Source organism: Strigops habroptila, chromosome 1 (assembly GCF_004027225.2).
Source record: "Strigops habroptila isolate Jane chromosome 1, bStrHab1.2.pri, whole genome shotgun sequence".
Lineage (NCBI taxonomy): Eukaryota > Metazoa > Chordata > Aves > Psittaciformes > Psittacidae > Strigops > Strigops habroptila.
Genome location: NC_044277.2, coordinates 20,490,821 through 20,506,988, shown reverse-complemented (window position 1 = coordinate 20,506,988; position 16,168 = coordinate 20,490,821).

The following is a 16,168-nucleotide window of genomic DNA, read 5'->3' as shown; positions in this document are numbered from 1 at the left end:
CACTCCCACGCTCTCTCTCATTTCCATGCAGAAGATAACAGCTGTTGACCAGGTGGTTAAAGTGTGTGAGCAAGTGGAAGGTGTTTTCCCTTTTATCACTCAGCTCTGCCCCTTCCACTGGCTTTTGTTGTTACTACAAAGATGGTCATCTTGGTTCTGAGCCCACTGTGACTGAGATAAACTACTAAGGGGTAAAGAGGACTCTTTTTTTTTTTTTTTTTTTTTTTTTTTGTCACTGGAAACATTTAGTTGTGCTTCCTTGATCACGGAAGGAAATGGGCTAAACTGTCATCTTTGTTCTTAATCTTAGTTCTCTTTGGATTTTGTTTTCAAAGCTTTTCTACAAACAAGTGCTGTATAAAGGTTTAGGTTTCCGGTAAGTACTGTACAAACTGCTTTGCTATGTTCTTTGCCCTGGTCAAGGTACCTAGTGCCTGCTAAAGCAGCACTAGATTCTCCCCAAAAGAATGGAAGCAAAAGGCAGCTGGACAATAGAATGACACCACCACCCAAGGTGAGGGAATCAGTCATTATGCTGAAAGACAGGTTTGCTGCTCCAAGTGATGCGGACATGCTGGAGGAATGGGCTGACAGGCCCTACGTGAACTTCAGCAAAGAGAATTGCAAAGTCCAGCACCTGGAGAGGAGTAACCCTTATGCACCAGTACAGGCTGGGGGCTGACTAGCCAGGAAGCAGCTGTTCAGAAAACAACCTGGGACTGCTTGTAGAAAACAAGTTGCACTTGTGGCAAAGGCCATCCATCTCCTGGAGTGTTGTTAGTAGGAGAGTATAGTACCCATCTTTCACCAACATTTGGTGCTTTTGAGGTCACATGTAGGCTCTGTAGTACAAGAAATGGAGTACCACAATGGAGGAAGTCCAGTGGAGGCTACCCAAGCTTGTCAGGGGGCTGGAGTAAGTGACACCATGACATACCAGGAGGATTGTCTCTTCATACTGGGGAGGAGACAGAGAGAAAGCAAAGGACAGATGTTATGGGTATTTCCAACTGCTTGAGCAGAGGATACGGAGAAGATGGAGCTTCCAATGTGCCTGAGTGCTTCTCAGAGGTACATGGTAGTACAATGAGAAGCAGAGGACAAGAGGGGAAATTCTCATTAGAGGCCATGGTGGGTTGACCTTGGCTGGCTGTCAGATACCCACCAAACTGCTCTCTGACTACCCCTATTCAACGGGATGGGGGCGAAAACATGAGAAAGCTCCTGGGTTGAGATAAAGACAGGGAGATTGCTTAACAGTTACTGTCACAAGCAAAACAGACTTGACTTGGGGAAGATGAAGTTTATTGCCAATTAAAATGGATTTGGAAGGTTAGAAGCAGACAAAAAAACCAAACCACTTTATGCCCCTTCTTTTTTCTGAGACTCAACTTCACTTCTTTATTCCAACCTCCTTCCTTCTGCCCAGCAGTAGAGGGGGATGGTGAATGGGGGGATGTGGTCACTTTGCAACAGTTCCTCTTAGCTTCACCTTCCTCGTCACGCTTTTCCCCTGTTCCAGCGTGGCTCCTTCCACAGGCTGCAGTCCTTCAGGATGAACTAATCTAGCGGAGGTTCTCTGTTGGCCACACTTCTTTCAGGGCATGTCCACCTTGTCCGATTTGGGCCCTCCAGCGGCTACAGTGTGGTGGATATCTGCTCCAGCATGGACCTCTCCATGGGCTACAGGCAGATACCTGCTGTGTATTTCCTTTTGGTGATGTATCTAGACTGCAGTTATCTGTGGCTGAACAGACTCAGAACTGCTGTTCACAAGGAAGTGAAGATTACAGAGTATTAAATGCTAGTGACCAGTCTTGGAATAGCTGACGTCTGATACTGCTGGGCTTTCCTAGGGGGTGGAGAGATATTTTGGATACAGGGGGTGAGAGTTAGTCTGTGTTAGATTTGATTTATAAGGAAAGGGTAGAACCAAACCCTCTTTTTACAGTTGGTTATATTTCTACAGTTCTTAAAAGATTTCTGGCACATGGAACAGGGTTAGAACTGTAGAAATGGAAAATTTTGACTCTGTTTCTGAGAAGCATGCCAGGTGATTCAGATAGGAAGTAATTTGTGGAAGGAATGAAGAGCTTAGTCTACTCTGGAATGGGAGGAGTATGGGAATTTATTTTTATTATAATAATTAACATCAGATGATTTATGTCCTAGTAGGAAAAACAAGCATAAGTGGATTGTCACAATTTACATGTCTGTAGTTAAAATCTGAGAAGAGGAGACAGCTATTGCACAGCAGAAGTATCTAAAAGAGCAGTGTACTAACATTTTAGTAAATTTAGCATAGATCTTGAAATGCTGATGGGTACCATTTGAAAACTGACAAAACTTAGTAATGAAATCATATGACAAAGCAATACCTGCAGTGAGTTCCAGGATCACTAGGAACTAAGTGAGGAGTGGAGAACAGAGGGTAGAAGAGGAAATGTGGTAGCTCGGAGATTGTAGAAGGGGCAGTTAAGCAGATGCAGAAAAGAGCTAGTAACTCTCATTAATGAGCAGGAAGGGATATGGAGAAGCATCACCATAGCTGAGGACAGAGCAGGAGAGAATTTCAGTGAGCTTAAAATGAACCACAAACTTGTTGGAAGAAAACAATCACCACTGTATCTTGAAGAAGGGTAAGAAGAGAGCTTGGGGAACTGGTCATCCTTACCTTGATCCCTTGGAAAATGATGGAGGAAGCTATATTAAGGACAGGAAGGTGATTAGGGGTAGTCAGTGTGGATTTGTGCCTTTCCAACCTGATAGCCCTCTACAGTGAGACTAGCTCAGTGCGTGAGAGGAGTTTATCTTGACTTAGCAATGTGCTTGACGCTGTCTCCTATAGCATCCTCAGTGACAAACTGATGGAGTACAAATGAAGTAAGTGGACAGTGAGGTCTACTCAAATCCAGGTGAACTGAAGGTCTCAAAACAGGACTTGCCACCTGTTATACCTGGGTGACATAAAGTCCACCCAGAGGTCACTTACTAGTGGTGTACCCCAGGAGTCAATGCTGGGGCCAATATTGATTAACATTGTTATTAATGTACTGGATTATGGGACAGAGTGTACCCTCACCAAGTTTGCTGGTAATATAAAACTAGGAGGAGTAGCTCATACACCACATGGTCCCTCCCATTCAGAGGGCCCTTGGTACACTGGAGAAATGGGCAGATGGGAACTTCATGAAGTTCAACAGGGTGAAATGTACCACATCTAGGGAAGAATAACCCCATGGACTAGTACAGACTGGAGGCCAGCTGGCTGGGAAGCAGTTTTGCAGTAAAGGGACCTGGGGTTCCTTTGGAAAGGAACTTGAGTATGAGGCAGCAGTGTGCCCTCGCAGTGGAGAAGGCCAACAGCATGCCTTAGGAAGAACATTGCCAGTGGGTCGAGGAGGGTGACAAGACCCCTCAGCTCAGCAGTGATGAGACCACATCACAGAATGACCGTAGTTGAGGCTGGCAGGCACCACTGAAGATCATCTAGTCCATCCCTGCCCTGCTCAAGCAAGGTCAGCTAGAACAGATTGCTGAGGACTGTGGCCAGTAAGGTGCTGGAGACTCTACCACCTCCTTGAGCAATCTTCTCTGATGTTCGAACACCCATGCAGTAAAACCGCTTAATGTGTAGACAGAGCATGCTGTGTCTGTTTGTGCCCATTGGGCACCACTGAGAAGAGTTAGGCTCCCTCTACCACCTTCCCATCAGTTGCTCATAAACGTTGATAAGATGTTCCTGAGAGGACTTATTTTCTTGGGCAGAGGGTGGTCAGTGCTCCTGCAGTATTCAAGCACTTGCTGCTGGGGCTGCTTTTCTTTTAAGGAATATGGCTGTTAAACATGAGAATTTGCAGTGACCAGATGTGAGATCCTTGGGGGTTTTGGGTTTTTTTTTTTTTTTTGTTTGTTTGTTTTTTATTTGTTTGTTGGGGTTTTTTTGTTTTTATTTTAATAATATTGTTTTCAAACATTCAGCTTTTAAACCTTTGTATTAGTTTAATTTTCATAAAGATACTGATAATTTTGAAAGCTTTCTGGAAGAGAAATGCGTCTATGTTCTGATGAACCATTAGATATAGCAAAACATTGCCTGCAGTGACCGATTCCTGAGCAGAAGCGTCTAGAAGATAACTTCTTCCCAAATACCTTTGTACGTGAATTTGGGGATTTTTGGCAGAATTTCCACGGCGAAAGGTGTGTTTCAATTCTGCTCCATTGCTTCTGTCAACAGGTGCAGTGTTTGTCTTCTGCTCAGCTGGGACTGGATTCTTAAAGTGAAAGACTCTAACATTTGCCACTAGCTTAGTGTTTGTCTCCAGGCAGATAGTGTATAGTTTATCTAATATTGATGTAAATATCTTTAAGAGCACAATATGTGAGATGTGTCACAAGCACATGGCGTCACCCTTCAATTTGTGGGGATGGGATCTCTGCCTGGGATCTTTTAGTGTTGCTTTGGTATAAACAGATTAACTCTGTCACTTTCTGTACAATGGCATTAACTGTGAGAGTCATGGATAGAGTAAATCACGAATACTTCATCTTGCAAAGGTCTGGGGTTTCTGTATCACCACGCAGCTTGCATTTTGTAGGGTCAGGAGAAATACAAGTGTAATATTTGAATTCCTGCAGCTTCATTGAATTGAATTTGATTTTCCTGAGGTTCATTTGAGTCCATAAGCAGCTTATTGCAATGTTATATTTCCCTGAGACTTTGGGGCTAGATGGTGATGCTGGTGGGACCTGAGAAGCTGCAGTTGTGTGGACACTTTTGGAGAGCCCTGCACTGGACAGAGCCAAGGGGAAAACTACAGGGGAAGGCAAGTTAAGCAAAAGTAGATGTTGAAGAGCCAGCTTTGAATAGATGGCTGCACTTTTATGTTAAAGAAGCGTGAGGAGGCACAATGTTGTGGCACTGTTCCCTGTTTATCGGCCCCATATTGCTCTTCTGAAAAATTTGGTGATTTTAGCTTTTGCCTTATGTGGGCTCATGAAGAACCTCTCCACTCTTACACTATGTCTGTGGTGTGCTCTCTAAGGAGTTGTTTTGATTGAATTGTCTTCAGAAAGGAAATCTTTATTTTTCACCTCCAGAGAGCGATCTCGAGCTACTTTCAAAAAGCCGCCGTTTGTAACTCACGCAGCCTTTGCTGAATGATTTGCGTTTGAACTACAGCGTTTCATCTTTTAATAATGTTATCTCACGGTGGCATGATACCAAGGAAGTTTTTAATGTGTATTATGCTTTGCTTCCCCATACTCCCTCGAGATTTATATGGTGCCATGTATGTATTCAACCTCTCACTGAAGAGCCTGAAGAGATTGACAAGTCCTGACAGTGGAACAGAGTTCTGGTGGGCTCAGAATTGCTGCTTAAAATAGTATATGTCTAATTTCAGGTACATTATCAGATTTCAATATTTTAAAAGTGGATTATTTGACTACACTGTTTACTATTTCAGTTGATTTTAACAAATATTAGATGAAGGGATTATTGGGGATCACATGCTTTTTCCATCAAAGCGAGTCTTCAACTTTCAACCTTCTGTGCCATCTCCTTTAGCAGTACATAACCCTGCTTTCATACCCATGGCAACAAAGGGAAAAGATAAAGCGATCCTGCAGCTAAAGGCTGTAAAACACTGTCACAGGCCTTTTAATCCTCTTCTGATTTTTTAAATGGGTTTCTGAATTTTTTGATGTGTGAAAATGTTCCTCAGCTACCAAGTTTTCCTTCTACAATATCCTAGATTTCAAGTTAACTATTCAAAATTTAGGATTTACATAACTTCTAATAGAGCCTGGCAGAAGCTTGTCTTTTCTTTCCAGACTCTTCAGGAGAAATTCCTGGTCTCTGTGGACAGAGACACTGTGGACATCATTACATGTTTACTTTATTCTTGCACACATCTGTTTTGCCGTTCTCACTCTCTATCTTGTCTCAGTAACAGTGTCAGTCCAAGGCACATCTGCCAACTGGTCCAGCTGAAAAGGACCTGTTTTCCCAGGTATCAGTTACCTCCTTCGGCTAACAGAAAACAGAAAAACTGTGTTCAGCTTAACTGCACCTGTAAACATGAGGGACAAAGCAAGAACAAACATTAATGTGGGATACACAGAGCAATCTCACTTGGTAAGGACCTGCTTCCCACACCAGAGCAGTCAAGGGCAATTGCTCAGCCCTGCTTGTTCCCCTGTCTTGTTCTGCTCTGTCATATCCCTTAGTTGCATCACTGTCACAGGTCATTGCACGCTCCTTACTGAATCCTTCAGTTTTTTGTCCTGCTGCTACTCTGACTTTCCCGTCTTTCCCTGGCTCTCACTCTTTTATGGTCTTCCACTGCTCCCTTCTTTTTTTCCTCTTGGATTTACAAGCCGACTGTACCAGAGGCTGCAGTTTTGAATGTCGTCATGTTGCTAAGCAATATTCTTTCTCTCTTCTCAGCAGTCTGGTTTTCTTAGAAGTATTCTGTATCTATCTGCAATCCCCACTTGCTTGCTCTGAATTCAGATGCATCCTCGTCTTTATCTCCCATAGCTAAACAACAGCCTAACATGCCAAATTCATCCATGTGAAAGTTTGTAGACTTTAGTAAAACTATTTCTTGGACTATTTCTTAGCCTGATGGAAACATGTGTATTGGCATTTTTCTAATAATTACTATGGTTACTATGGTTAGTAAAGTTGTGGTTTTGAATAATTTCATTATTTTTTTCTAATGGAAAAATATATTAAGACAATTGGGTAAAAATAACTTTACATTCTTAAAAAAAAAGCCCATTTAAACTCTTAAAAAGCAGCTTTAGATTCATTATATACTTTGGCTGACCTTCTGAAAAGGTATTACTTAAGACAGGTAGAAAAGGATTCTCTTGTGCTTGGGTGAAAAAAGCTGTTGTAATAATAAAAGTACATTTCTCATAAATATACAAGCACTTCAACCCTTAGAGCTTCGAAACTGAGAAAGCTAAAATGAAGGGGTTAAATACTGTCTGCATTTCAGTTAATGATGGTCTTGCTACTTGTTTCCATCAGGCTAGAATTACAATTACAGTCAAAATGCTGAATCAAACCTGTAATTTTCTTGTTGGTCTCCTTTGCTGGAAGACAGTTCAGGTTCCTCATTGAGGCTTTCGTATCTCTCATCAGCTCTCACACAACTGACCCCAAGGAATTTAATACTCAAACCTGAACAATAATATGAAATCCATTTATGTTTAAAAATAACTATGCAAGAACCTTGTTCCTCTTGAACTATTTCCTAATTAAAAACAAACAAACAAAAACACACAAGAAAATCCCCACAACTGTGAAATTTGAGTTTTAGAAGAAGAAAATTGTGAATTTCAAAACAACCTTTAGAAGCAGGTCAGCTATTTTACAGTACTATATTCTTTTTTTCATGTAATTACCAACAAATTGCCATATCTTCAGTAAATCTTTGCAAATGATAATATCTCAAAGCAATAAATTTTTAACTACCCAACCTTTTTTGATGGCAAACAATTCAGGATGTGTGAGAATCTCCTGTGAAAGAACTGAAGGAGCGGAGTTAGCAGACAGAAGGCAGCAAGCAAGATGAGGTGTGAGATTCAGCTCTAGACAGCAAAAATCATGTTGTCTGCATGTTAGCTGGATGTCTAAGCTCTCACCATAGACAGCCTGAGATGCAGTTTGTTACAGCTGTGTAAACAGAGGTGTCCAGTGCTATTTCACACAACACAAGGCAGCTGAGATATCCTGGAAGAATCCTAGAATCATTTAGGTTGGAAAAGACCTTTAAGTTCATCGAGTGCAGCCACAGGACTGGCAGGTAAGGCATGGGGCCAATGGGAGGCCCATATCCTTCTGGATCCTACCTGAATCATTAGGTGCTTTGCTTATCTACCTGATTTGACCCCTCTCTGGCTGGGCAGCTGAACTGTTTTTCAAGCTGTTCCTTAGATCCCCACCAACTGTAACAGGCCATAGATAGGGTTACATGTCTTCATCTCTAACTGCATACCAAGGGCTTCATTCCCATACTACAATGTCTCCAACCCCTCATTGCGAGCTGCAGTCCTTACACAGAGCTTTCTGCAAATCACAGTGTTATACCAGGCTGCTTCAAGCTTTCTATTTTGCTGTTGCTTTTTAGATGTTCTTGAAGTATTTTACACCTGTGTTTTTACTCCCTATCCTTGTGATGAATTGCACAGAGCATGAAACAAAGGTGCTGCTGTCCTGTTGTGTGCGAACTCAACCAAATGTTGAATGCACTGGTATGGTGTCCGTGATACAGCTGTGGTCAGTAACAGCAGATTTGGGCTCATGACTGTATCTCAACCATCAGGAACACAAAGAGCAAACAACAACTGATGCCCCACTTGCTATTGGCCCCCAGTCCTGAGGCCAGCTGACTCGGGCTGCTCTGCTTGCACAGATGTAGTATAATAACACTGTGGCACACAGTGAGGGCTCTCAGGTGCAGAGTGAAACTGGGAATAAACTATCTGGGATTAAACTATCTGTGCACTCAAGTGATGTTGTGGATAGATTTAACGGCCACACATAGATTTAACGGACGTGTCGTGGTCTGTAGCACAGCTCCTTCTGGAAACTACAGCTGAGTAAATCCAAAATTCAGGGAACGTTCTCAGCATGAACAAGCGGACCCTGCTTGTGTTCAGTGACATCTGGAGAAGTCTGATCTTTCACTAAAATAACTGTTTAATCTCTGTCTCCTTGCTGCACTCTGAGTAACCTCACAATTCGGGCTGAGATGTATTCTGTAAGTATACTGGGATGACAGCTATTGTTCTCTGTCCTCTCTTTACCCCCATCTTTCTCCTTCCACATGAAGATGAAGAAACCTACTGATTTTATCTGAAATTAGGCTTCTCCCATTCTCTGATTTGCAACGGCATTAGTGAGTACAGGGTTGTAGCCAGGCTGCAGTTACAGAAAGCTATACAGCTGACCAACACAAAGTGCTCATAGGATCATATTTAAAAATAGGCCTCGAAGCTTGTTCAGTTGTGACTAACACTGTGGTCATGTGTGAATTTCTGCTGCCTTTTCCGGATCATTTCTAACAAGGGAACGCTATTTGCACACAGCAATATCTGCATACATTCTTGCACAAACCTCTGACTCTTCTCTTCCTGAAGGAAGAGAAAATAAAAATATTCCGTTAGCAGGGACAGAATTGGCTTTGCTAACCTCCTCTAGCAGCTGTACTGATTTTTGAGCAGGACTTTTCATGCTTTCACATGAGGAGTTTCAAGGCCAGGTTGGACAGGGTTTTGAGCAACCTGGTCTAGTGGAAGGTATCCCTGCCAATGGCAGGGGGGTTGGAACTAGATGTTTTTTAAGGTCCCTCCCAACCCAAACCATTCTATGATTCTATAGGGTCTTCACTGACAGAAATCACCAGAGCTTAATTTCCCCTCTCCTTGAGGTATGGGTCTGACCAGACTCCCCAAATCTTTTACATTTCTCTCACACACTAGGCTAGCAACAAAGGAGGTCATAGAACAATAGAATAAATCAAAAGAAGATCATAATAATGTTATTTTAATCTAGAGTCCTTCATGCCCTTTCAAGGGAAGAGCTCTAGTACTGCGAGTTCATCTCATGAACCAAGGGAAACAACTAGCAGAAGACCCAAAGTGGAAATCAGCTAATGAAAACCTCATGTTGTGGTGGGACAATTTGTTCCCAGGCAGCTCTCTGAGCATTTTGTACACAGGTAATACAAGCTGCTTCCCTTTTAAAAGCAAGTAGCAACAGAAGATAAGGATAATTCTTAGGAGAAGGTGATTTTCAAAGCTGTCAAGATTTTAAAAAACATTTATGTTGTATTCAGTCATGACTATGAATTTCTATTAATGAAGACTGGAGAGAGAATATGTTTAAGCCCAACAGGGCAGTCATGTTTGGCAAAGCTCACAGAATTTCAACTTCTGCAGCTGGCTCGAAATGCCTCACTTTTAGCTTATTTGCTGGTAAAACACATAGTCTTAAACATCTAAATAGAGTAACAAGTTATACTTCAGTGATTGCAGTGCCATCCTCTCTGTTTAAGAACGAAAATAAAATATGTCAGATGGGATTTGCCAGACTAAAAAGTCAAAACATAGATAGGAAGAAAACCTAAAAGGAAAACCACAGTGTTTAAAAATAACAGATTTTTATTCAGCGTATAGCACCTCTGCTTTGTGCTTTTGAAAGAGAACAGCAGTATCATGGTACTCTAAGGAGTGCTTATTAGAAATGTCTTACAGTGAAATCTGGTAACTGTTTAAGTTGCAATTTTGGTGCCATGTGTAGAAAAGCAGAAACTTCAGCACATCATTCAACCACACCATGACAACAAAGTTGTAAATCATTGTTTTCGAGCTCAGGACAATTCATTAATAAATAAAGTTAGTTATATTGAAATGGGTTTTCATAAACCATAATAGTAATATCTGGTGATGAAGCTCTTGAAATAAGAACAATAAAGGTGGTGGTTGTTTTTGTTGTTGCTGTTGTTATTATCGCTATTATTAGGGCAGGTGAGTGAAGCTGCTTCTGGTGGGGTTTTTTTTAGATTTGAGCCTTCAGACTGAGCCAGACCTGAGAGTTCCATCAGTGATGGGGAAAACCGATGAAGGCGAATTTAAACACAGCTGGGGAGCCCTAAGGTCCCTGGATAGCTCTGGCTCAGCAGCCACCATGGAGGGCAATGCTCCCTTGGCTCCATGTGCCCCTGCCTCCTCGAGAGCCGCTGGGCTCCTTCAGAGGATGGCTCTTCCTCTTGATAGACCTTTTTGCTTTTATACACTACATCCTAATTTGTGTATCAGCATGGCATCCCATTCAATATGTGTATATTTACTCTGGCAGAAACCCAAAGACTGGAATTCCCTTTTCACAGGTTTGAGAAATGAGGCACAGAGCTAAACCTCCAAATGTTCAGATTTGTAAATCCATCCAATCTCAATTTAAATTAAGCCCAAATATTCAAATACAGCTGAACACCATCTACTCACATTTAGCCACAAAGTATGGCAAAGCAGAGAACCACAAAATTAATAATTTAATAGAATTCCTAAAAAAAAAAAAAAAAACCACCATTATCAGGTCAAAATCTGTTACAATGTTTCCACAATACAGAGATAGCACATCACCACCGAAGAACAACTAGCTATTCTAAAAGAGATTATCTTCCTTTTCCTCTCCCAGATTGACTGACATCCCACTGTAGTTTGTTTGACTAAGGTGTTAAAAGCTGTAGCAAATTTAAAGTGGGGCAAAGGAGTCTGTCTTAAGCAGCCTTTGAGTTGTCATCATTTACAGACACACATATCACGGCAAGTGGAGATCAGTGCTACCTTACGTTAATTCACAGATGAGTCAACTCTTTAAGATACAAGTGAATGGACCTGCTCTTAATAGAGGCACAAAATCTTAGCTGAAGAAGAAAACCTCCATCTCAGGAAAAAAACTTGGTTATACAACAGAGAGGGAAGACGCAGCCCTTGCAACACAGCATTTCTGCTCCATCTGTAAGTAAGAAACTATTGCTTCTGGCAAACAGAGCTGAAGCGGCCAGGAGCAGCCGCCAGCCCTGCTCTGCTTCTGAGGGGAAAACGCATAGCCGTGTTGTCGTCATTCAGAGAAGGGGTGGAAGGAAGAAATAAATAATCTGCTGAGGTGGGAATAGATAACGGAGATATATTTTTAAACTGATGTAAATCCTGCTCAGTGACGTGCTGGTGACTCACTAGGGTGGGTGGAAATGATTTTGCATAATAACGATATCATCTGCGTTCCCCTCTTGCACTGACACACAACAGCAAACACAGGCACTGTGCAGCAGTTCGTGAGTCAGATGCTGTGTACCAACCTAAAAGCGCTGAAACCTCAAAATATTTACAGTTGCATTTCAGTTGGTGTAAAAAGGCATTGGGAGTGGGCACTGGTGTGGTACCACTATTTTGGTCACCCCTGGGACTGATCACATTACTGAGGAGTCAAAACTTTGGAGGAGTCTTAGGAAGAAGTTGTTATAGACTCTGCAGAGTTTAGGCAGAATAGAAGAGGACATAAACAGGAGGACAGGCTCTTTCAGAATTAACATTTATAAAGAATGAGGTTGAATTCAGAACAATGGTAGTGAGGTAAGTTTTCAGTTTCATTAAAAAACCCCCCTCAGCTGAAGAACTGGAGCTCAAAAGAAAACTAACACACAAAGGGTTGTGCAGAAGCTTAAAAATACTCAAAAGTGCTTATTGGACATCTTTATTTCTCATTTTAAAACATTTTAATTATTAAATGGCTAAACATAATTTAAAAATTCAGCATGACTGCTCCTAATTGAACTCATACCTAACACGTTGATAACACTACAGGAATCAAACCCTGCCAGTTTCCCTCTCCTTATTTTCCAGTCTCTTGGCACGGTAGGGAACGGAAACAAAGCCTAAGAAAAGAAAAGGGCAAAATACCGTATTTTGTCAGGTTTATAGGTGACTGAATGGACCCTTTATGCATAGAATTAGCAATTGCTCAACTTTCAGAGCTTTCCTAATGCAGCACACTACCAACTGAGTGTCTGCCTGCTTCCTTTTTAATTGCATTTAGATTTCTCTCCACTGTCGCCTTAGGCTGTTAGAGTATCTAGCCTATAACAAAACAAATGAATTACCTATAAACAATTAAAATGTATCGGTACCTGCTTAATCTTGTAATACTCTCAGAGAGAAGAATGCATGTGAAGGAAACAGTCAAAGCTATTTTAATTAAGATCTAAGTATTAGGGCCATAAAATTTCAGACTCGCTCTTCCAGGAACATCTTGAGTGATAAATGTTTACCCAGTATGATACTTAGTTACATGAAATACTGATTTCATAACTGGGTTTTATGATTTACCTTCTTAATCAGGGACAAAGTGTAGTCTTGGAGCAGAGCACAAGATAAAGACTTTATGCGGAGGAGCTCTGCAGAGACTTGGGTAAATGAGAATAAATCCATCACCACCCAGTGCTACTACTGAGTTTGCAGTCTGAGGTTTCCAGCTTCTGCAACACGGCAGCCATTGATTTGCACCCTTTTAGTGATAAACTCAACAGCTCTTTCCTCTGGGGAGTGCCACCCACAAATTCCCTGTGCAAACAATTTCAAGCTTCTTTCCATATCATCCTTGCTGCACTTACACTTACTATCTTTGCTGGATATTATACTTGATCTGCTCTTCTCAGGCTCCTTAGCAAATAGATACTTAAAGACTCTGAAAAAAAGGGCAGCACAGCTGACAATGTTTTTTCACAGAAAATAATGCTATTTCCTGAGATGCCTATTTGGATGGGTCTGGGTCACCCAGAAGAAGTGGGGCGAGACCTTCTACCTTCTTTAAGAAGGAGGAGATCTCAGCTTGGCTGAATTCACAGGGAAGTATTTGAGAAGATATTTTCCCTGAGGACAAAAACATCTTGCCATTAGCAAGTATGCTGTCCCTGTAGCATCCCACTTTCCCAAAAACCCAGTATCCACCATCACCCAATACCACATCTCTGCCTCTTCTGAGTAGTTGCAATCCATTTTCCATCCTTGACTGAAAACAGGATAATGCTCTGCTCCAAGTGCAGCAGAAGCTATTGACTCTCACTTCACAAATGAAGCAAATATTCTGGTGTAACTTTGAAACTTTTGAACTCCCAACATTTTAGAGGTTAGATGGAGGCAAACCTAAGATTTTGTCTTTCCACATACCCATACTGAAGACATCTTTGCACAGAGCACACCAAAAAAGCAGGATGGACACTGCACAAATATGCACATCTGGCCCAAGTGAATATGCTTGTACTGATCCTAAATCTCCTGCTCATGCAAAACTTACAGTTGGCTCACTAGGAAACATTTGCTATTCACAGAGGAAGGAGGCTGGACCACTGAGAAGTACAAGTCAGCACTAAAGTCCAGCTGTGGTTCAAAGGCTGAGAAAGCTGGAAAGCTTAAATGACCATGAAATTTTCATGATAGTATGTCATTGCGGGAAATTTCCATGTGGCATGATTATTTACAATTAGGAATCTGAAAGTTTTCTTTTGGGTTTTTTAATCCAATTTAAAACTAAATTGACAGGTTTGGATGGGGGAATTCAAAGCCTTGCTCTCTGGCTATGTGGATATTGGGATTCGAGATTCTGTTTCAGAGTCTTCTTCAAATGTGAAAAAGATGCAGTAGAAGAGTGAGTTAACTAACTTCTTCATTTTTATGAGCTGTTTGGAGACATCTTACCAAAACTTCAGCTATAGCTAATACTGAGTATCACCTATACATGTTTAGGAAGCTGTGAATATTAAATTGAAAACTTTCTTGGTTTCAATGGCTGTATGAGATAAATGCATGCTATCGTTTCCTTGTTGAAAGAAAGGCATAATTAATGCAGAGCAATGTGGAAATTATATGGTATACATTTGAAAATGGTTTGAAAGAAATATTTGAGCAATCAAGGCAAGAAAATTATATTTTCCAAGTACTCATAATGGTAAAGATGAATGCTTTATCATTTACTGAATTAAATATCTGCTGTCAGGAGGAAAGCTGACTCGAATATACAGTGTGAAATCTTCAGAGGCAATCTTGCTTCCAGGCATACTACAAGTTGGAGTGATGATGTCAATGGATTTAACAAGTTAATTAATTTTATTTCTCCTCAGATACACAAAATACCTGACTAGAAAGAGCAAGTTTGAAATACAAACTCCTGTCTTCCCTCTAATGATGCCCTGGAACCACAGGGGTCCCTAAGTGAGTAAACTGTCCTCCTCTCTGCTTTCTGATGTGAAGCAAACAGGTTTATAAGAAAAGCTGGAGCCTGAACTCAGATTTAACTGGTGGACTTGCTAAACTCCATCTTACAGAGCAAGTTGAGATACCACCGAAAAAGATGAAGAGAGGCAGAACATCTTTTGCCTAAACCTCCTATTGCTTCTTCTGCTTGTAATACTGAAAGCAAATATAAAAGGTAACATGGTCATTGGGATACAAAAGAATTCATTGTTTGTTTGTTTGTAATAGTCATGCAAACATTTTCATTTTGAGGTATTTTTAAAGTTCATTTGAACCTTGAAAAACCTAAGCATTTGAGAATGAAAATGATCAGGTCTTACTGTTCTCCAACTGATTTAATAAACCAATCAAAAATGACACCAGCTGTGTGCCCACCTCAAGCACACACAACTCCTGGGAAGCGGGATGTGTGTTAGACCTCTTTGTTGGCTTCAGACACCACTATATTGCATTGCCCTGGGGACTATCTGCTGGTGGGCAGTCTGACTGAAATAAAACCTCTGTTGGAACCCTCTTCTTTTTTTAAAAAAAGTCTTCTTAATCCACAAAAACATTACTATGACGATGAAAAATGGTAAGACACTGGAACAAGTTGCCCAGAAAAGTTGTGGCTGCTCCATCCCTGGCAGTGTTCAAGGCCAGGTTGGATGGGGCTTGGAGCAACCTGGTCTAGTGGAAAGTGTCCCTGCCTCTAGCAAGGGGGGGTTGGAACCAGGTGACCTTTAAGGTCCCTTCCAACCCAAACCATTCTATGACTGCTCTGTGATTCTGTGAAAAAGTAGCTGCTTCCTCTCAGATCGCTGTCCTGCTGATCCTGGGACGTTGGTAGCACAGTTACGTGGGCAATAAATGTCAGCAGCACTCCCGTGTTGCAAGGGAACTCAGCAGGTCTCAGTAGGAAAGTAGGATCGTTGTGAGTCAGTATTTGGCTGGAAAGCTGCTTAGAAACCTTTTGGGTAGTCATCTGCTTCAGGAAGCATAATGGGTGATTCAGCAACCCGGCCTGAATCACTTTGGAGCCAGCATGCAGGATCTACCGGCTGGGATACAAAGCTAAGGCCTGTTGAATCCTCTGAAGATCTTGTACCAGCCTTTAGGAACAAGAGCTTTTACCTCCAGGCGGTTTGTGCTTCTACTTGCAACTCTATTAGCACAGGACAGCCTGAGTTTCTCCCAATTTCACTGGGGACATCCTTTCTGGCCAACAGCTGTATGCGTGATGTCATGAAGTGTGGTACACATGACCTCTGTATTGCTCTGTAAGCTGTCTTAGGGGAGAGTGTCATACCTGCTGCTTCACTACAAAATGATGACAGGAGAAAAACATTTATTTGGGATA